The sequence below is a fragment of the Heterocephalus glaber genome, unplaced genomic scaffold (genome assembly GCF_053883595.1).
Source record: "Heterocephalus glaber isolate CG9 unplaced genomic scaffold, H.glaber_assembly_v1.0 deba00001733, whole genome shotgun sequence".
Lineage (NCBI taxonomy): Eukaryota > Metazoa > Chordata > Mammalia > Rodentia > Bathyergidae > Heterocephalus > Heterocephalus glaber.
Genome location: NW_028258444.1, coordinates 11789989 through 11813552, shown reverse-complemented (window position 1 = coordinate 11813552; position 23564 = coordinate 11789989). Strand labels below are relative to the sequence as shown.

At 37.4% G+C, this 23564-nt stretch overlaps 1 pseudogene; it reads left to right on the top strand.

The window, feature by feature from the left end:
- The first annotated feature begins 585 nt into the window (after positions 1 to 585).
- LOC101721086 (general transcription factor IIE subunit 1-like) lies at positions 586 to 20248 on the top strand (annotated as a pseudogene).
- The last annotated feature ends 3316 nt before the right edge of the window (positions 20249 to 23564 follow it).

Below are 23564 nucleotides of genomic sequence, written 5' to 3'. Positions count from 1 at the left end.
TCTTGGGCTGTGTATAGAACTGGGTTGGCTTTTACTCAGCCCTTTCTATACTCAGATGAAATGTCAGGATAGGACATAATGCTCTATTTGTCCTTAGATCTTTCTTAGTGCTCCGTACAATGAAAAGATGAAAAGGGGATTATAAATCAGCTGCTACTTAGTACCAAGCATTGTGTGATCGTCTGGGGATTTAAAAGTACAAGAGCCCTTGCCCTCGAGGAAGTCACTGTTTGCTAAAGGAAACACACTCATAGACAAATGGATAAATTCACCAGGCTTGGTTACTAACTGAGCAGAACAAACTAAAGAAGACATTTACTAAATAGCCAGACATCTTATCTGAAGGAACTAGAGCATCCCCCAAACCCATGGGAAGCGCGCCCAGACACACTATACTTGGTTGCATGAATCAAGAAAAAAACCCAACATTCATAATTCTGATAAACTGAGGCAGAAAACATTCATGATTCAGGTAAACTGAGCCAGTCTTACAGACAAGCCCATCCATTTACAAGTAAACAGTCTATGATGCCCCATCCTAAAAAAAATCGAGTGAAGCAATGATGAGAAATATTCCTTGTCACTATGAAGGTATGTATAAAAAGAAAGGACTCTGACTCTGGTTAGTGAACTGTAGTGTGCATGCTGCCAACAAGGAAGACATACCACAGCGGGGGATGAGAGACTGCAACTGAGACCTTGCAGCATGCCTTAAACATCCCATATACTACAAAAATGCAAAATAAGAATCAGCCCTTGTTCCAGTTAGTTAGGATCTCTTCATACATGAAGTTAAAGTTGAGAATACTTTAAACTTCAGCTGAATTATTTAAATAGTCACATGATGATAATAACAGCATACTTATGGATGAGCATTATTAATTGTTGACAGATATTCCCAAGAGGAAAGAAAACTGCCCTGGAGGGTCACAAACATACTCACAGTTCTTACTGCTCACTTTGTGCAGGCTCTATAGATTTGCCTAAAGATGTGTAGAATTTCATGTAGCTTGACAGTTCCCAGAGGGTTCTCGTGTATATTGTTGATTCCACTCTGTATGTGATATAACATTCACTTACAATTTTCTTCCTGAACATCTTTAGAGGCTTGGAAAGACTATAAATATTTATTCTTTAAAGACAAAAACTACCCACTTTTGTTCAAAAGACCTCTCTTTGAGAAAGTCTCAAACATCTGTTCAGGAAATCTTTTAGCCAATTTGTAACCTAACACAAACTATAAAACACAAATACAAACACATAGAGAATGGTATCATCTGTAAAGGAATAGGATGTGTAGAAGATATTGGAAGCCAGAAACTGTATGTCTTGTATCAATTAGATGTTTGGTACCAAAAAACATAGCTTAATCAGTTGGACACTTTTATTTGTTTTTTCCAAACTAAAAGTTTAAAGATAGGATGGTTCCAGAGTGGATTAACTCATCAGTTTAACAACATTCTCTATCACTTCTCAGCCTTTTGGCTAAGATCAAGTGTAGTTTAACAACATTCTCAAGAACCTAAGATTTCTCAGCCTTTTTGGACTGATTTCTCCTAATGGGCTATCTTTTTCCCTCAGTCTTAGGTCCTCACGGTTACAAGCTGGCTGCAGCTGCTCCTACTTGTGCTTCTACCCATCAATGTTCAGAAAAGGAGGAAAGAATTAATCTCCTTCCTACTTTACTTCAGAACAAAATACACATTTCCAGAAGTCATTAGATAGAATTATTTTTTTCAATTACTTAAATTCTTTTATTGGTACATTTTAGGTATACAACACATTTACGTTTTTCATTGGGAACTTGTACCTTGACATGATGCATCTTGGTTCTTATTTTCCCCATTCCTAGCCCTCCCTTCACCCCTTCCACCCTTCTCTATTTACAAAGATTTTATTTCCATTTTTTCCATTTCTCAGCATTTTTACTTTCCCTTCTTTCCTTTTCCCTGCCCCTCCCACTACCCCTACCCCTTTGGACCTCTTCTTCCTATTTTGCATTATTGATTATTCATTCTAATCATTGGTACATTTTACGTATACAATACAATGACATTCATCATTGGAAATTTGCACCTTTACATAATCTCTCTTGGTTCTGATTTTTCACCCTTGCCCAGCCCTCCCTTCAACCCCTCCATCCCTCCCTATTTACAAAGATTTTGTTTCTATTTTTCCATTTTCTCATATTAATTCCATTCCCTTCTTTCCTTTCCCCTGCCCCTCCCACTTCCCCTTCCCCTTTGCCCCTTTTCTTCCTATTTCACATTATCTATTACACGTTTTAGTCCTTATTCACACTTTCAGTTTCTCACAGCAGAGAAACTTTTCAGTATTTATACATGTGTGTCCTATTTATTTCACTTAAGAGTGTGGCCTCAATGTGCATCCATTTAGCTATAAATGTCTCTAGTTTCTCATTTTTATGACTGAGTAGTACTCCATTTTATAGAAAATCCACATTTTCTTTATCCAGTCTCCAGTTGATGGGCATTTGGACTGCTTTCAAGTTTTAGCTATTACAAATTGTGCTGCTATGAACATGCGTGCACATATACCACTGTGGAATGATTCTTTTAATTCTTTGAGGAAGATACCGAGCAGGGAAATAGCTGGGTCAAATGGGACTTCCAGTCCTAGTTCTTTGAGGTATCTCCATACTGATTTCCACAGTCGTTGCATCAGTCTACATTCCCAGCAGCAGTGGAGCAGGGTTCCTCTTTCCCCACAGCCCTGCCAGCATTTGTTATTGGTTGATTTCATGATAGCAGCCATCCCTTCTGGAGTGAGGTGGAACCACAGTGTTGTTTTCATTTGCATCTCTCAAATGACCAGTGATGTTGAACAATTTTTCATATGTTTATTTGCTATTTCTACTTCTTTGTCTGAGAAAAAGACCCATTTTTGGACTGGGTCCTTAAATTTGGGAGGTCTAATTTTTTTTAAGTTCTTCATAGATTCAAGATAGTAGACCTTTGTCTGAGGAAAAGCAGGTGAAGTTTTTTTCCCACATTGTGGGTTGTTTCTTCACACTGTTGGTGGTTTATTTTGCTGTGCAGAAGCTTTTTAATAAGAAGAGATCCCACTTGTTGATTGTTTGTTCTAGTTCACGGGCAACTGAGGTTTTGTTCATAAAGTCTTTTCCTACCTTATCACCACTCTTGTTCAATATAGTTTTGGAAACATTAGCCATGGCAATTAGACAAGAGAAAGAAATAAAAGGAATAAAGATAGGTAATGAAGAAGTCAAATTGTCATTATTTGCAGATGACATGATACTCTATATAGAAGACCCCAAGAACTCCACCAAAAGTCTTCTAGACTTAATAACCAAATTCAGTCAAGTAGCTGGTTACAAGGTCAACACACAAAAATCAATAGCTTTCCTCTACACCAATGACAGATTCACTGAGAGAGAAATAGGGCAAATAATTCCTTTCACAGTAGCATCCAAAAAACCGAAATACCTAGAAATCATCCTAATGAAAGAAATCAAAGACCTCTTGTCTGAAAACTATGGCACTCTGAAAAGAGAGATTGAAGATGATATCAGAAAATGGACAGATATCCCCTGCTCCTGGGTAGGAAGGATTAATATAGTGAAAATGGCCATACTTCCAAAACTGCTATATAGATTTAATGCAATTCCAATTGAGATCCCAGCAGTATGCTTCATAGACCTCGAGAAAACAATCCAAAAATTCATTTGGAGCAAGAAGAGACCCAGAATAGCAAAAGCAATTCTAGGTAACAGAGACATGGCAGGGGTATCACAATCCCCAACCTGCAACTCTACTACAAAGCTACTGTGATAAAAACAGCATGGTACTGGCAAAGAAACAGACTTGAGGACCAGTGGAGCAGATTAGAAGATGCAGAAACAACGCCAGACACACTCAGCCATCTCATCTTTGATAAAGGAGCCAAACACCCTCACTGGAGGAAAGATAGCCTCTTTAATAAATGGTGCTGGAAAAATTGGGCTTCAACTTGCCAAAGATTAAAACTAGACCTATATCTCTCACCATGCACTAAACTAAAATCAAAATGGATTAAAGTTCTAAATATTAAAATAGAAACTCTGAACCAGTTGGAACAGAGGTTAGGTAGAACTCTTGAAGACATCGGTGTAGGAAAAGATTTTATGAACAAAACCTCAGTTGCCCGTGAAATAGCACAAACAATCAACAAATGGGATCTCTTCTTATTAAAAAGCTTCTGCACAGCAACAGAAACCAGCAGCAGTGTGAAGAGACAACCCACAATGTGGGAAAAAATCTTCACCTGCTCTTCTTCAGACAAAGGTCTACTATCTTGAATCTATGAAGAACTTAAAAAGATCAGACCTCCTAAATTTAAAGACCCAATCCCAAAATGGGCATCTGAAATGAACAGGCATTTCTCAGACAAAGAAGTAGAAATAGCAAATAAATACAGGAAAAAATGTTCAACATCACTGATCATTCGAGAGATGCAAATGAAAACAACACTGAGATTCCACTTCACTCCAGAAAGAATGGCTGCTATCATGAAATCCACCAATAATAAATGCTGGCGGGGCTGTGGGGAAAGAGGAACCCTGTTCCACTGCTGGTCGGACTGTAGACTGGTGCAAGCACTGTGGAAATCAGTATGGAGATACCTCAAAGAACTAGGACTGGAAGTCTCATTTGACCCAGCTATTCCACTGCTGGGGATCTTCCCCAAAGAATTAAAAGAATCATACCACAGTGATATATGTGCGCCCATGTTCATAGCAGCACAGTTTGTAATAGCTAAAACTTGGAAACAGCCTAAATGCCCATCAACAGGAGAGTGGATAAAGAAAATGTGGTTTTTTTATAAAATGGAGTAGTACTCAGCCATGAAAAATGAGAAATTAGAGACATTTATAGCTAAGTGGATGCACATTGAGGCAATACTCTTAAGTGAAATAAATAGGACACACATGTGTAAATACCAAATAGTTTCTCTGGTGTGAGAAACTGACAGTGTAGATAAGGACTAAATGTAAAATAGATAATGTGAAATAGGAAGAAAAGGGGCAAAGGGGAAGGAAGTGGGAGGGCTAGGGGAAAGGATAGAAGGGAATGGGATTAATATGAGAAAATGGAAAAATAGGAACAAAATCTTTGTAAATAGGGAGGACTGGAGGGGTTGAAGGGAGGGCTGGGAAAGGGTAAAAATAAGAACCAAGAGAGACTATGTAAAGGTGTAAATTTCCAATGATGTATGTCATTATATTGTATACCTAAAATGTACCAATGATTAAATGAATAATCAATAATGTAAAATAGGAAGAAAAGGTCCAAAGGGGTAGGGGTAGTGGGAGGGGCAGGGGAAAGAAAAAAAGGGAAAGGAAAAATGATGAGAAATGGAAAAAATGGAAATAAAGTCTTTGTAAATAGGGAAAGGTGGAAGGGGTGAAGGGAGGGCTAGAAATGGGGAAAAAAGAAGAACCAAGATGCATTATGTAAAGGTACAATTCCCAATGAGAAATGTAATTGTGTTGTATACCTAAAATGCACCAATAAAAGAATTTAATACAAAAAAAAGAAGTCAAATTGTCATTATTTGCAGATGACATGATACTCTATATAGAAGACCCCAAGCCCTCCACCAAAAGTCTTCTAGACTTAATAACCAAATTCAGTAAAGTAGCTGGTTACAAGATCAACACCAAAAAAAATAGCTTTCCTCTATACAAATAACAGACTCACTCAGAGAGAAATAGGACAAATAATTCCTTTCACAATAGCATCAAAAATCTGAAATACATAGGAATCAACCTAACGAAGGAAATCAAAGACCTCTTCTCTGAAAACTATAGCACTCTGAAAAGAGATTGAAGATGATATCAGAAAATGGACAGACACTGCCTGCTCCTGGGTAGGAAGGATTAATATAATGAAAATGGTCATACTTCCAAAACTGCTATATAGATTCAATGCAATTCCAATTGAAATCCCAGCAGCATACTTCACAGACCTTGAGAAAACAATCCAAAAACTCATTTGGAATAAGAAGAGACCCAGAATAGCAAAAGCAATTCTAGGTAATAGAGACATGGCAGGGGATATCACAATCCCCAACCTACAACTATACTACAAAGCTACAGTGATAAAAGCAGCATGGAACTGGCAAAGAAACAGACCTGAGGACAAGTGGAACAGATTAGAACATGCAGAAACAACTCCAGACACACTCAGCCATCTCATCTTCGATAAAGGAGCCAAATACCCTCACTGGAGGAAAGATAGCCTCTTTAATAAATAGTGCTGGAAAAATTGGGTTTCAACTCGCCAAAGATTAAAACTAGACCTGTGTCTCTCACCATGCACTAATCTAAAATTGTAATGGATTAAAGATCTAAATATAAAAACAGAAATGCTGAACCGGCTGGAACAGAGGTTAGGTAGAACTCTTTAAGACACTGGTGTAGGTAGAATTATTTTTATGTCTTATGGAACAAGAATTATGTCCCAAGGCCATTCCCAAACCAGTTAGTACAAACATGTTGGAATTACAAGATTAAGTTTGGACTAATTACTATTTAACTTACCAGGACTGGAGAATGCTCGGAGTTCTTAGCTGACCAGCACCTGGACAAAATTAGCATGATGTGGAAACAGCTGTTGGATAAACAACCAAGTGTCTATCACACCAGAGAATTCAGGTGCTCCAACTTTGTTTTTCACCCAGCCTTCCTGATGACCACTTTACCAGGCAGTAAAGGGGGCACTAGTAGTAAACAGTAGTTACCACTCTATGGTCATTGAGCCCAGGTTCAAATCCCAACTCTGTCATTTTAGCAAATTATTAACCTTTCTGAGCCTAAACTTCCAAATGTGCACACTGTCAGGAAAAACAAATAGTATCTAAACCATAGTGAAGCTGTGGTTAAATTAAATAATGAGTGTACAATATTTAGCTGACTAGGACCTGGTATCAATAAAGGTTAACGAATGTTATTAAAATAATCTCCAGAAACTAACCCTTAATCCCTAAAAGATTTAAGAATCCTCGTTTTCACACTGCATAGAACAAAACAAAGCAAAACCTCAAAAGTGTAAGGCCACCAAAAAAAAGCCTGAGGTAGGTAAGGTAAGATAATATACTTTAATTGTATCAATAAAAGTACATCAGTGCCTAAACAAGCACTTGACTTTTAAAATCATGTCTGACCTTTGAGCATGTAACCATTTCATCTACTGCAAGAGACAAAAAGAAAAGCATATTTGGCAAGGATACAACAACGTGGATGCATTCAAGAATAAGTTATATTTTTGGAAAATATAGAAGGGCAATATTGTATATTTCAAAATCAAATGTGTTGGGTTTTAAATGGATCTTTCTCGCCATATTCATTGTCTAACTGTGATCCTTTATTCATTTGGTGAGTACATTCCATTAAAATGTCTAAAATCAAAATCTTTGTGTATTACTGGACAAGAGGAAGGGAGAGGGGGAGGGGATGTAAGGGAGAGTCATGGGGGAAAGGATATGATCAAAATATGTTATATGCATGTATGAAAATACCACAGTGAAACCTAATATTTTGTAAAATTAACAGGCACTCATAAAAATCTATTTTAAAAATTCCTCATGTCTCCCTTTTCGTTCTTTCTCCCAAACATATTTGCCAAGAGACTTAAACATGTGAACAGGAATTTGTAAGCCCAGCTTTGAAATTAGTAACACCTTAAGTAAGATACCAGATACTCAAACACAATGCTTTCAAATTTTATCTTTGTTAATTCTCAAAACTAAGGGTTCCCTAAGATATACTTGGAAGGCTTTATACCATCATCTTCACAATCTTTGCCATATACTAGATGCCATTTTTTATTATAAAGAGCATTTCATTTGCTTGGCTAAGTGGTTTTGTTCTAATTTTAAGTGGATTTGGCACCCTAGCAAAGAGCTAAAAATGGTCTGCCAATCAAAACAAAAAGATGAACAGGTCTGATATGCACTACCCACGAGTTACTCTTCTATAGGACCAGCATGCTGTCACCTCTCCGATGTGTGACCAATATAAACAAGAATTTTAATGACATTTGTAAATCTGATTTGTATCCTCATTTGAATGTCTGCTGAGAAACAGTCCAATGCTGAACTGTTAGAACTTCAATATGTTTCTGGTTTGAATATGACAAATGAAATAGCAAATCTCCCCTCACTTTTTTATAAATCCCTGAAGCAATCTATGAAGATTGAAAAAATTATTTTGGAGTTTTTCATAAGCTCCTTATGAAACTTATTCTATAAGTTTTCTTAGTACTTAATGGAGCTCTTAAGCCAGATGGATAGGAAGAAAATCTAGAAAGAAAACACACAAACTCTGTGACAAAAGTACATATTTCTGAATCATGCAGTACAACATCCAGGGTTTCTTCTAACTTGTGAATTTGTCATATGGGAATAATAAGGAAAAAATTCCAAATACAATCTTTATGGACTCTTTGTCTCCAGCAGCCTAAAACGTTAGTCCATCCTTACAAAAAGAAAAATTCTGAGGACAACTAATATAACATCATAAAGTTAATATATAAGGAAACTTAGTCATTAATCAAACACGGAAGAAGACAAATACTATTTTGTATATAGAGTAGACAGTTGAGAAACTTTAGTCACTCTATGTAGAGGTAGTATTCATCTAACACACAAACAAAATTGGGTAAAATAAAATCAATACTACTTAGAGCAAGATTTTAAAATGACACCATCTAGGCCTGTTCTTGTTTAAGAAGGTCAAAAGAAAAGATCTATAATAATTCTTTGGTTTTTCTTTAAAAGGCTTTTTTCCTACTTCTTTGTTCTGCAAGGAGAAAAACAATAATTAGCAAACCACAGATGAGAGTGAGTTCTCTCATTTAACACAACAAAAGATACCACCCAAGACCACAATTGCAGGCATCTCCACTTAACATGCCCATTTCTCCCTTGCTTTTTTGAAAACTCCAAACCTCAAGGAAAATGAAGTTGTCACTTGAAGTGCCTCAGGAAACAAACTAAATGAGACCCACTGAAAGAGTCTGGAGGATATTATCAAGTTATCCCATTCAAAGAGACATTAGTACGGAACATCAATTCTGTGCAATTTTCTTGGCTATGCTGTGGGGAAAGAAAAGTGTATGAGTAATCCTTTACTCCTAGGGGACTTTACAAGCAATATGGGAAATAATAGCAGTATATAAAAATAAATCATATACACAAATAATAAAAATTTTGCAAAGTTTGTATAAAGTTTATTATGTCTTTTTAACGAAATTTATTTTGTCTCCCTTTGGTTTTAACTCTCCACTCTCTCAATCATTGATAGCGGAAATGAAAGCCTTTCAGCACTAACAAGGAGCCTGGAATAAATACAAAGAATTTTCCTTTCAATATCAGATTCCCCACAGAATTTCAGCTCCATGGGGAGGGGTAGCACAAACATCTACAATATTCATGTCATTTTCCTTAAAACCTAACAAAATGCCCCAAGGCTAGCAAGTGGTCAATGAAAATTAAGTTGTTGTTCTGGTCAGATAATTCTGTGGAGATATCTGGGAAAATCAAAAAAGTTGAGTGAAGGCCGCTCATATTCATGGCTCTAACCCACTTTGTGGGGAAGGGAAAGGAAAAACAGAGCTCCAAAGAACTGAAGGTAGTAGATAGATAATCTCATAAATGGATCTGGAGATACAATGAAACCAAGGAAGCATAAAGAGGTAAAATTGGAAGACAGCACTAAGTAGGTTACCTGAAGAAAGTGGAGAGCAAGAGTGAGGTTATGGGTAAAACAGGAAAGCATGTACATGCCAAGAGCGCTGCTATGGCCAGACGTAACTCACCTCCACCTGCAAACAAGGCAGGCCCCAGTGGGAGGAGAACAGGTGTCAAGAAGGCACAATGGAGCAAGGCCTGGCTGAGAAGAGGACTATCTTCCTTCCCGCCCATTCGCCAGAGAATATTCAAGCAGAATCTTCTGCAGACCCTAGCCACTCTCCCTGTTCCAATCACAGTCATCCCTTTTGACCTCCCCCTGCATTTCCCTTATCTCTACACTATAAATAAACATGCTGTCTTTGGCAGCCAGCCCTTTTATCCCATCAGGAGAAGAAGTTTCCATCTGGCCCCAGCTCTATCAGCTTTATCGTTGTCTTTGTCTGTCTTTCTTAATCTCCCACCTTCATTTCTCACCCTTCAGCAATGCAGGCCATGGCATGTGTAGGAAATATTACAGGCCAGTTAAGGGAGACATGGGGAAATGTCTGAGACAGGTTGCTGCTGTCTAGGTGAGAGATGCGTGCATCATTAAATAGCTGAAGACCAAATAGGTACTGATAATCATTTTATAACTTATCCCATATCAGATCTAAAAGCATTCTCTAAGAGTCAAGTGGCTTCAAACACATCACCTGAAAAATATTATGAGAAATTCAGGAATGAAATGACTATTTCAAAATAAATATATCAAGATCAATAGCATTCATTGGAATAAACAATACAAAATATTTCTATTAAACTGTCTTAATCAGCTTTCCATCACTGTGACAAAATACCTGATACACACAACTTAAATGAAGAGAGTTTTCATTTGCCTCATGGTTTCAAAGGATTCAACCCATGATAAAATGACTCCAAGACAGGAATATCATGGCAGAAGGGAGTGGTGGAAAAAAGCTACCCACCTCATGGAACCCAGGAAGCAGAGGGAAAGTCAAGAGTCAGAGAGGAAGGCACCAGGAAACGGATACAGTCCTTACAGTCACATCCCCATGATCCACTCCCTTCAATGAGGAAATTAGATAGATAGATAGATAGATAGATAGATAGATAGATAGATAGATGCAAATATTAACAGAGCGGAAGAGACAAGTAGGGGACTTTAATACCCCAGTATCACCTGAGTATCCCTCTAGACAGAAAAGTCAACATAGAACTGTGGACTTGACCAAGGCACTCTACCAACATGTACAGGACATTTCATCCAACAGCAATAAAATACATGTATTTCTCCAGGGCACATGGACTATTCTCCAGGACAGATCATATATTTTTTACATGACACAAAATTAGGAAGATTTAAAATCATATAAAGTATCTTTTCTGATCCCAATGGCATGAAACTAGAAATCAATAACAGTAAGAATTTCAAAAAATTCACAAATACATGTAAGTTGAACACCACATACCTGAACAACCAAAAGTGAAATAGCTTGAAATAAAATGAAATTAGAGCATACCAAAACATATAGAATACAGCAAAAGCAGTTCCAAGAGAGATGTTTATAGCAATAAAACATACATTAAACAGAAAGATGACACAAAAACAACTTAACTTAGTACTTTAATGAATAAGAAAAGAAAAACTAAGCCCAAAGTTAGCAGAAGAAAGGAAACAAGAGGAAAAATAAATAAAACACAGAAAAACAAAGATTAATGACACTGGGAGTTGATTTTTGAAAAGATAACCAAAACTGACAAACCTAGAGAAAAAAAAGACAGGAGATTCTAATAAGTAAATTATGAAATTTAAAATGAGACATTACAAGATTTCCACAAAAATATAAAACATCATTACAGAATATACAAGTAATAGCCATAAATTGTATAACATAGAAGAAATGAATAAATTTCTAGACACATACAACTTAGCAAGACTGAATCATGAAAAATAGAAAATATGAGATCAATAACAAAGAGATCTAATCAGCAAAAAATTGTCTCAAGTCAAAGAAAAGTCTGAAAAGATGATTTCATGAATGAATACTGGAAAACACTTTAAAAAAGAATGAATACCAATTCTTCTCAGACTCTTCCAAAAAATCAAAAGGATGGAAATACTTCCAAATTCATTTTATGAGTTCACATAAACCCAATACTGAAGCAAGAAAATGACTACAAGAAAACTACAGGCCAATATCCCTGATGAACATAGATCCAAAAGTCCTCAACAAAATACTGTAACCATATTTAATAACATTTTGAATAAATTATGCACAAAATCAAGTGAAATTTGCAGGGATCATTCAACATATGAAAAACAATAAAGGTGATGATCATATTAGTAGAATAAAGGACTAAAACCATATGATCATCTCATTAACTCTAGGAAAAATATCTAACAAACTTAAATATCCTTTGTGATAAAAACTCTCAACAAATAGAAGAAAGGTATCTCAAGATAATAAAGGACAGATGGCATGCCCACAGCTAACACTGTACTCAACAGTGAAAAGCTGAATTCTTTTCCTCTAAGATCAAGAACAAGACAAGAATTGCCACTCCATTCCCACGTCTGTTAAAGACAGTACTAGAAGTCCTTGACAGAGCAATTAAGAGGGAGAGAAATGCATCCAAATAGGAAAGGAAGAAGTGAAATTATCACTGTTTGCAGACAACATAATCTTCCTATATAGAAAAATCCTAAAAATTCAACTCCTAAAAATCTCAGAAAGATTCAAGCAAGAAAACTGTTAGAAATAGCAAATAACGTGTAGACATAAAGTTCCAAGATACAAATTGAACACAAAAAATAGCATTTCCAGACGCTAAGAGTGTACCATCTGAAAAACGTCAAGAAAACAATCCCAGGTATAAGAGCATCACAAAGAATAAAATACTTAGCATAAAATAACTAAGGAGGTGAAAGACACTTCCAGACTGACTTTTTTGGAGTGGTTAAGGTAAAAGAAAAAGACAATAGAGCCCTGACCTAATAATCTTGGGTAAAAACCTTAATAATAACAACTAACATTTGTCATATTTTGCAGTTTTGTCATATTTTCTATGTATTATCTTATTGGGTTTGTTGTTGTTGTTGTTGTTGTTTTTGATAGCGGGGATCAAACTTGGGACCTTGTACTTGCGAGGCAGGCGCCAGAACCACTGAGCTAAATCCCCAGCCCATATGTATTATCTTATTTGAGCTCAATTATAGCTGTTTAATACCTTTCAAAAACACTAAGTCTCAGAGAGGTGACTCACCCAAGGTCACACAGCTAGAAAGTAATGAAGGGACTTGCACCCAGATCCAACTTATTGTCACATCCTATTTTTGGATTCCATATGCTGTTTCCTAGCACCCTCTCTTCCAGTCCAGAAATAAAGAGGAAGAGGAAACAAGAAGCCTGTCTCATCTGAGCCTCCTGACTGGACTTTCACAGAGAGGACATTTCCCATTTTCCCATAGGTCGCCATTACCATGCAGGGACTTTACAGTGCAAGCGGGCTCCTTGTCCTGAATCTCTCATCCCCATGCACAAGCAACGCTGCTTTCTGGAAGTTTTCTATGAAAGTATTTATAATGTTGTACTCCAAATTTAAACAATTTTCATCTCCTATTGTCATCATTTGCTCTTAGGTTCAATGGAAGAATAAAAATTTTCAATTGTGGCCATACAGTTTTTTGTTTTTCTGATTTCTTGTTTTGTGGTGATAGGAATTAAGCTTCAAGGCTTCATATGTGCTATACAGGCTACCACTGAGCTACATCTCCATCCCTTTTTCGTTTTTATTTTGAGATACAGTCTGGGCTCGAATGGTGGTACTCTGCCTCAGCCTCCTAAGTATCTGGTTATTACAGGTGTGCACCACTAAGCCCAGACCATGTAGTTCTTTTGAAAAATAAGACGTCAATACTACCGGCAATACATGGGTGGGTGGATGGATGGATGAAGAATTAAACTTGGAACAGAAATCTGTATATATATGGAGAGAAAGTAAAATTTCAGGCTACTTTTAAGGTATAAAAATTCAGAATATAAATTATAGATTTCAAAGTGAAAGCTCCCTTGTTTTTACTTAGAGTACTAATGACAAAACTTTTGACAAGCCAAAAATTACAAGTAGTTAAGAATTTATTATTATGGTGTATTTTTACTTAAAACAATTTTTCCTTATTGAAGTTACATTTCAATCTTCTCTCTTCATTGTTTCCTATGGCATTAATTTAGGAAATAAATATGTGCAATTATAAGAAGTAGCAGAACTGCATATTTTAATTTTTATAGATAATGATAGATTTATAATCTTTAACATAATTTTATAACTTCTATACTAACATTCATCTTTGAAACATTTTGTAAATACTGGGGCCTCAGATTTAGCTCAGTGGTTCTGCCACATACCTCGCAAGGGCAAGGTCCTGAGTTCGATTCCCAGTACTAAAAAAAAAAAACATTTTGTAAACATTGACTAATTTCTTTTGTTTTCTTAAGTTTAGGAGTTGGACTTCTTTTTTTTTTAATTAATTTCATTGGTATATTTTAGGTATATAATGATAATCATCATTAGGAATTTGCACCTTTACATAATCTCTCTTGGTTCTTATGTTTCCCCCTTCCCCTGCCCTCCCTTCAACCCCTCCATCACACCCTACTTAACAAAGACTATGTTTCCATTTTTCAATTTCTCATATTAATTCATTCCCTTCTTTCCCCTAGCCCTCCCACGTCCCCTTCCCCTTTACCCCTTTTCTTCCTATTTCACAGTATCTGTTATACCTTCTAGTCTTTATTTACACTTTCAGTTTCTCACATTAGAGAATCTATTCAGTATTTACACATGTGTGTTCTACTTATTTCACTTAAGAGTATTGCCTCAGTGTGCATCCATTTAGCTATAAATGTCTCTAATTTCTCATTTTTGATGGCTGATTAGTACTCCATTTTATAAAAAAAAAAAAAAAACACACATTTTCTTTATCCAGTCTCCAGTTGATGGGCAATTGGCCTGTTTCCAAGTTTTAGCTATTACAAATTGTGCTGCTATGACCATGGGTGCACATGTATCACTGTGGTATGATTCTTTTAATTCTTTGGGGAAGATATTCCAGCAGGGGAATAGCTGGGTCAAATGGGACTTCTAGTCCTAGTTCTTTCAGGTGTCTGCATGCTGATTTCCACAGGGGTTGCACCAGTCAGCACTCCCACCAGGAGTGGAGCAGGGTTCCTCCTTCCCCACAGCCCCACCAGCATATGTTATTGGTTGATTTCATGATAGCAGCCATTCTTTCTGGGATGAGGTGGAATCTCAGTGTTGTTTTCACTTGCATCTCTCTAATGACCAGTGATGTGGAACATTTTTCATATGTTTATTTGCTATTTCTACTTCTTTGTGTGAGAAATGTCTGTTCATTTCAGATGCCCATTTTTGGATTGGGTCTTTAAATTTGGAAGGTCTGATTTTTTAAAGTTCTTCATAGATTCTAGATAGTAGACCTTTGTCTGAAGAATAGCAGGTGAAAATTTTTTCCCACATTGTGGGTTGTCTCTTCACAGTGTTGGTGGTTTCTCTTGCTATGCAGAAGCTGTTTAGTAAGAAGAGATCCCACTTGTTGACTGTTTGTGCTAGTTCACAGGCAACTGAGGTTTTGTTCATAAAATCTTTTCCCACACCAGTGTCTTCAAGAGTTCTACCTAACCTCGGTTCCAGATGGTTCAGCGTTTCTGTCTTAATATTTAGATCTTTAATTCATTTTGATTTTATTCTAGTGCATGGTGAGAGGTTGAGGTCTAGTTTTAATCTTTGGCAAGTTGAAACCCAATTTTTCCAGCACCGTTTATTAAAGAGACTATCGTTCCTCCAGTGAGGGTGTTTGGCTCCTTTGTCAAAGATGAGGTCGCTGAGTGTGTCTGGAGTTGTTTCTGCCTCTTCTAATCTGTTCTGGTCCTCAGGTCTGTTTCTTTGCCAGTACTGTGCTGTTTTATCACAGTAGCTTTGCAGTATAGTTTTAAGTTGGAGGTTGTGACACCCCTGCCATGCCTCTGTTGCCTAGAATTGCTTTTGCTATTCTGGGTCTCTTCTTGAACCAAATGAATTTTTGGATTGTTTTCTCAATAGCAGTTTTGGAAGTATGGCCATTTTCAGTATGTTGATTCTTCCTACTCAAGAGGAAGGGATGTCTTTCCATTTTCTGATATCATCTTCAATCTCTCTTTTCAGAGTGCTATAGTTTTCAGAGAAGAGTTCTTTGATTTCTTTTGTTAGGTTGATTCCTAGGTATTTCAGTTTTTGGATGCTATTGTGAAAGGAATTATTTGTCCTATTTCTCTCTGAGTGAGTCTGTTACTCGCATAGAGGAAAGCTATTGTTTTTTTGTGTTGATCTTGTAACCAGCTACTTGACTGAATTTAGTTATTAAGTCTAGAAGACTTCTGGTGGAGTTCTTGGGGTCTTCTATATAGAGTATCATGTCATCTGCAAATAATGACAATTTGACTTCTTCATTTCCTATCTTTATTCCATTTATTTCTTTCTCTTGTCTAATTGCTGTGGCTAATGTTTCCAAAACTATATTGAACAGGAGTGGTGACAGTGGACATCTTTGCCTTGTTCCTGATTTTAGTGTTTCTTTTGTTATTGATCTCCAATTTCACCACACTATGGTCTGATAATATACAGGGGATAATTTCAAATCCTTGGCACTTACTTAAACATGTTCTATGAGCGAGTATGTGTTCTATTTTGGAGAATGACCCATGTGCAGCTGAAAAGATTGTGTATTCTGAATTTGTGGGAGGGAACATGCTGTAAACATCTGTTAAGTTCATTTGTTCAGTAGTTTAATTGAGTTCTAGTATTTTGTTGCTTATTTTTGTCTAGTTGATCTATCTATTTGTGACAGCAGGGTATTGAGGTCCCTCACTACTATTGTATTAGTGCTTATTTGATTTTTCCTGTCCATTACTATTTGTTTTATATAGTTGGGTGCACTAATGTTTGATGCATATATATTTATGATTTTCATCTGTTCCTGTTGGACTGTTCCCTTTACAAGGATGTAGTGTCCTTTTTCGTTTCTCTTAATCAGTGTGGGTTTGAAATCTACTTGATCTGCCAAGAGGATAGCTACTCCTTTTTTGGGGGTTCCTATCGCATGGAGCATTGTTTTGCACCCTGTAACTTTCAGTCTATGAGTTTCATTTTGAATTGTGTTTTTTGTATGCAGCATATTGTTGGATTTTGCTTCTTCACCCATTCTGCCAGTCTATTTCTTTTGATTGGTGAATTGAGGCCATTAACATTGATGGTTATAACTTCAACATATTGACTTATCATTGTCATGACTTTTTCTTTTTGTTGGGTTCTCCCCCTTTACATTTAATTTCTTGTTGCGCCAGATGGGTTCATTCTGCTTTGCTTCCAGGGGTTGTGATCCTCAGTGTCAATTCCTAGGATATTGTGTAAAATTTTTTGGAGTGCTGGTTTGGTATTCATGAAGTTCCTAAGGTGCTCTTTGTCATGAAAGTATCTTATTTCTCCATCAAGTTTGAAAGATACTTTTGCAGGGTACATCAATATGGGTTGGAGGCTGTTTTCCTTTAGTGCTTGGAATATATCACTCCAAGCTCTTCTTGCCTTGATGGTTTGTGTTGAGAAGTCTACTGTTATTCTGATGGGCTTTCCTTTGTATGCGATTTGTATCTTTTCTCTAACTGCTTGTAGAACTTTGTTCTTCTTTTGGGTTTCTGGAATCTTAACAATTATATGCCTATGTGTAGATTTTTCTTGATCAAGGCTATTTAGAGTCCTATATGCCTCACTTATCTGTGTGTCAAGTTCTTTTCCCCTACTTGGGTAGTTTTCTGCCATCACTTCTGTGAATAGTTTTTTTATGTCATCTGCACTCTCTCCTGTTTCTTCACTGACTCCAGTCAGTCTTATGTCATTCTTCTTTGCATTGTCTAGCAGCTGCCAGATTGATTTCTCATGGTCCCTTACAATTTTGAAGCAATTTTTCTTTTCCTGGTAACTAATTGCAATCTTATCTTCTATATCTGAAATTCTGTCCTTACATTGGCTCATTCTTCTGTGTAGACTTTCAATGGGGTTTTTAATCTCCTGGAAATCATTTGTATCTGTTTTATGAATTCCATTTGCTTCCTATGTTGGGATTCCATCATGTTCCTCTGTTCCTCTCTAGATTTATTAATCATGTCTTGCACTATGGGCACAACCTCTATTGTTATCTGAGAAACTATTTCTAAATTAATGGGTTTTTTATTGGAAAAAAAATTACGATTAGCATTTACAACTTGGAATGGATGTAAATTGTAATTTCTCAAACTGCAATGTTGATGGTTGGGCTGATGTCCACAGCCACAGCCTACTCTGCTGGCTCCAAGTTATGGTTCAGAAGGTTTTAAAAACAGAGTCCAAAGATGCTCCCTTGTAAAAGATTTCTTATTAAAAATTTGTGTGAGCGTGACAATCTGACACCCATTTCACTAAGTACAATGCAGACATTGTTAAACCAACATGAGCAGGCATGCCACCACGTTGTCACTGTCACCATGGGTCAGAGCACAGGGATGTACAAGAGGACCGTCCTGCTACTGGGGCTACCTCTCAACAGTTTATCCTTCACCCATTGAGAAATTATTTCTGATTTCATTTTTTCCAGATCTTCTTTTGTTACCAGTTCAGGGAGTCCAGGAGGTTGAGTACCAGATTGTTGCATCTCATTTTCCTTTTGGTTTGCTTTAAGTGATCTGGAAGTATGGTTTTGAGGCTTGTTTATGTGTCTTCTCATTTCAACTGGGGATGGGGGGGGCTGTGCTTCTGGCACCCGAGCAGCTCACTTCCTGGGCACTGGGGGTAGCTCTGCTCCTAGGCACTGGGAGTGGTGGTACTGTGGCCAGGAAGCCTCCTCCTCAGTGCTGGGGACTTTCTCTATTTACCCTCTGACCCAATAATCTTTCTAGTAGGGGTCTGCTTGTAGAGGCTGAGAAGTCGCATCATAGTCCATCTGTGACATGCAGAAGCAGAGAAGTTGGTGATATAACTCAGAGTCCAAAGTCCATAGAGTTCCATACAGGTCTGTATCAGGAAGCTGAAGAGTCTGTGCTGGAAGCCAGGAGACAGATGTCCAAGGTGAAGGTGAAAACTGGAGCTCCTCCAAAGAAACAAAAGAATGACTAATTTCTATCTTAAAAAATTTCTCACAAATTATTCAACAAGTAAATTCCTCACACCCTATTGACACTTTATATATGTTCCATTAACTATATAATTGTATTTAAATAACTTTTAAAATTGTTCAGAATAAATCTTACTACTATATCTTAATAAATTGGAAATGTTTATCCCATTGCTCCTTTGCTTCTCTATTTGTATGAATATAATAATTATCATTTATTAAGCCTTTATGATCTTCCAGATGATATACTAAGGACTTTACATACATTAGCTCATTTAATAAATATACAGCTCCAGGTACAGATGGCGTGGGCTTCTGCAAGCCGGCAGTTGAGTAGCAGAGGGAAGCTGTAGTGCGGGAGTGTTCCTGGATTCTCTTCATATAAATAAAGTTGAAATTTGCTGCTAAAGATGGCAGACCCAGATGTCCTCACTGAGGTTCCAGCAGCATTGAAGAGGTTAGACAAGAACTTTCTGCTGTACATTTTGCCATACAGAGGTAGAAGAGGGTGAATCAGCGATGCCCAAAAAAGATGCACATACACTTTTGGCAAGGTTTAATAAACAAATTGAGCCCATTTATGCATTGCTTTGAGAAACAGAAGATGTGAACTTGGCCTATGAAATACTTGAGCCAGAACCCACAGAAATCTCAGCCCTGAAACAGAGCAAGGACCAAGCAGCCACTAGTGCTAGAGCTGCTGGTCAGCCAAGCCGTCACCACCGGGAAGCGTGGACCACCAGAGGAACCTCCTAGGAGGACTTATATACACAGAATGTTGTCATTAACATGGATGACCAAGAAGATGTTCATCGTGCCTCCCTGGAAGGGAAATCTGCCAAAGAGAGACCCATATGGCTGAGAGAGAGCACTGTCCAGGGGGCATATAGTTCTAAAGAGATGAAGGAAGGTGGCATAGACATGGATGCATTTCAGGAGCATGAGGAAGGCCATGCAGGGCCTGATGGTAATGAGGAGGTCATGTGAGCACTCCTCATTCATGAGAAAAAGACTCTCTCTGACACAGCTGGCTCCATGGGGGCAGCTGCTCCTGTTACTGCCACTAATCCCAGTGACTCAGAAAGTGAGACCAGTGAGTCAGATGATGACTCTCCACCCCGGCCAGCAGCTGCTGTGGCTATGCATCATCAAGAAGAGGATGAGGAAGATGACAATGAGTTTGAGGAGGTAGCAGATGACCCCACTGTCATGGTGGCTGGCCATCCATTCTCCTACAGTGAAGTGAACCAGCGGCTGGTGGCCCAGTTGACACCAGAAGAGAAGGAAGCATACATACCAATGGGACAATGCATGTTTGAGCACCTCTTTGAATGAGATTTCCCTGTCTTTCCCTCCTTTCTGTCATGCTCATTTCAAAAAGAAATTCCCTACCTTTGAAGAAAAATATTTAAGTGGCTTTCGTGCTCTTTCTATAAAGCACCTGTTAATCTTCCACAAAGAATAATGAGAGGAGAAAAAAAAAGAAGAAGAATGGGAGAGAAAGTTTGATTTTAATGCCAGAACTTGCCAGAAAGTTAAGTTGGCCATAAGCATTCCCTTCTCTACTATTACTATAGTATTAATATGTTACTGTATTTCCTAATCTGATTTTTTTCTTTCCTTTTTAAGATGACCTTTTTGCCCTTCTGAGATGAATGAGGGAAGTAAATTCTTTTTGCCTACCTACAGAAACCTACTACTGTTAGTAACAGTAATTCACAGATAATATCCTTTTTATTTATTCTTACCAAGGATTCCAAACAGTTCCTTATATCGTCCCTAGACAAAGCAGCTTGCTGATAGGCAAATCACTGATTGGGGGAAAGAATCTTAAAATTCCATATTTCCCCAAATTAAGATTGGGATCAACACGTAAGGGAGTTGAGAATGTGTGCAAAAGAGCGATGGATATGCCTGAACCTTATGATTAGTGTATAAATCAGAATTTGTGTCTTCAGAATGTACTGACTGGTAGATTCTATTGTTTTGCTCAATACTTTTTGGTTTGGATTTTGGATGATACACAACAAAGTATGCTTCATAAAGTATTCTTTATGAAGAAATTAAAGAAAACATGGACACAGGACAAGGAGTCCAAGGAAAGGGTTGAAGAATGAAGAACATTGGAAAGAGTGCCTTAGAACTGCCTGTGTCTGTTGTGTTTTGCAAGTCTTTTATGTAAACCTGAGACAGCCTCACCTCCACTATAGACTTCTGGTCAGTCTATAAATTAAGGAGGCCATCCCAGCAGAAATCAGCATAGAACCATTGATCATCTTCCGCCTTCAACATCTTTTGAAGGCTTTTTTTTTAGGGGGGGGGGTCACTTTTGGTCCTTGTCAGTCATGGTATTTTAGAGTGTATCCTATATATTGTTGAGCGTTATATCCTCAAGAAACATAGTTTGTTTGGGTTCTGATGTGTAGCATGATATTCCCAAATGCAGAACTTTAAAAATAAAGGACAATTGCATTTCTTACAATATTTTTCTTGCATTGTAATTTTTAAGTATTTATTATTTTGTAGTACATGTGTGAAATTAAGTTAGCACCTTAGAGTATCTGAGCCTTGTATGAAGTGATGTTTCATTTTCTTGGGTGTATTAATGACCAAATATTGACAATAAATCTATTTTATACTAACTGAAATTTGTTAATTTTTAACTCCATAACATCACAGAGCATAATTAAAATGTATATTCTTCTCATTAAAAAAAAAACAAAAAATAAAATAAAACAAAATAAATATACAGCTCCATAAAGCAGGTATGTTGTTTTATTTGTCATTGTTATGGTATCATCATCATTATTAATATGTCTATTTTTTACAAGCAGAGATATTGAAGCTCGATATCTTGCAAAAGATGGGAGAACTCCAAGAGAGAAAAACAGGTTGTATTAGTCAGATTTGCATTATTTTAACAAATACTAGAGATTATCAGCATAGAAAGAAAAGAGGTTTACTTTGACTCACAGTTTCAGAGATTTCAGTCCATGGCAGCTTGGCTATTGTTTAGTGTATCATGGCAGGAGCCTGAGGTAGAGGAGGCCTCTTTATATCATGGCAGCCACAAAGCAAGAGAGAGGGGAGAGGCTGGGCTTCCTCAAGGACATGCTCCCATTGACCTTAACTTCCTTCTTGTAGGCCCCACTTCCTCACAGCTCCACCACCTCTCAACAGTGCTACAAAGCATAAGCCAGCCCTTTGATACCTGGGCCTTTGGGGGACATTTAGGACCTGAATCATAGCACAGGTCTATCTGACTACGACCCCATTATTCTAACCACTATGCCAGCAGTCCTTAAACTTTGACAGGTGTCACAATCACTGATAAAAACACAGGTTTCTGGGCCCCACTCCAGTTTCTGGCTTAGCAGGTCTGGAAAGAGTCCCAAGAACTCACATTTTTAATGAGTTCCCAGGTAACATGAATGCTGCTCAGGGACCATGCTTGGAGAACCTCTGCAGTATTGTACAATATTTGGCCCTGCCAAATAAATAATTTGAAATAAGAATGTTTGTTTCTTTTTATGGATATTGGCCAATGTCCTTCTGAGGAGAGGGGGCAGGGTTGTACAAGACCAGGTGCTAGAATTCCTTGCAGGCATGTTTCACTGAAAGAAGAGGAAAAATATTATATATATATATATTTTTTTTTTCTGTGTAAGATTATTTTCTCAGAGACCCTCCTATCCTCACTTATCAAATCCAAAGGAGAAATATGCTCTCCCTCCTCAATTCATGTTATGCTCACTTTTCTCTGATAAGCCTTTAACTGTTTCTTTACCTCTCTGAGTACAAGAACTTTTATATGTTCCCTTCCTGAATTGCATCCTGGGACTTTCCCTAACCCAAGTCTGTTGCTGATGTTCCACAGCATGTGTGAAAAACCAGCAACAGCAAGGATGTTGGCACCCTCACACAAACCAGTGGGGGCTCTGTCCTGGTAAAGAACATGAGTTTGGTCTTCACCTCAAAGGTTGGAGAACTGAGCTCATGATTTATTGCTATGGCAAAGTTGTTTACGCTAAAAAATTATGCCAAGTCTTAAGTTTGGAACAAGATTTTATGGGCCAACTAGTAAATCATGTAAAATCAGAGTTTAAAATGGAAAATGTTATTCAGACTAATTATGGGTTGTGCAATTGGGCATTGCTGTAGCAAGCTTTATTTAAATGTTATCCCAAATGAGGCCCGCAGAAGATCACATGTGCTGTAGACATGGCCCAAGTCTTTGGTCAGCACATGGAGGGAGGCCCCAGTAGCAAAGGGGTGTGCCTACCAGCAACATCCCTGTGGCCTTTTCCTCATTAGTCAAACACCCACAGAGTGAGCCTTTTCAAGCTATAGGCAAATGGCAAAAAATAATGATTTTTAGGGTGAAGAGAAAAGGGGAGAAATTAAGAAAAAAAATCAGAAGAAATAACTCCTAAGTCAAGAAAAAGGATATCTGGTGGGGAATGTTTTCAAACACATTTTGAACAAAAATAGACTCACAATGAATTCAAGAAGTGAACACATTTAATTTCTGGGATGCAAACAAATTAAACGTATAAAAACTGTTTTCTATAGTGGCCACAGTTGATATGATTGTAATGATAGGCGGTTATACTCGCTCAACTTCATTTTAATTGAAGTAATAGCTTCATGA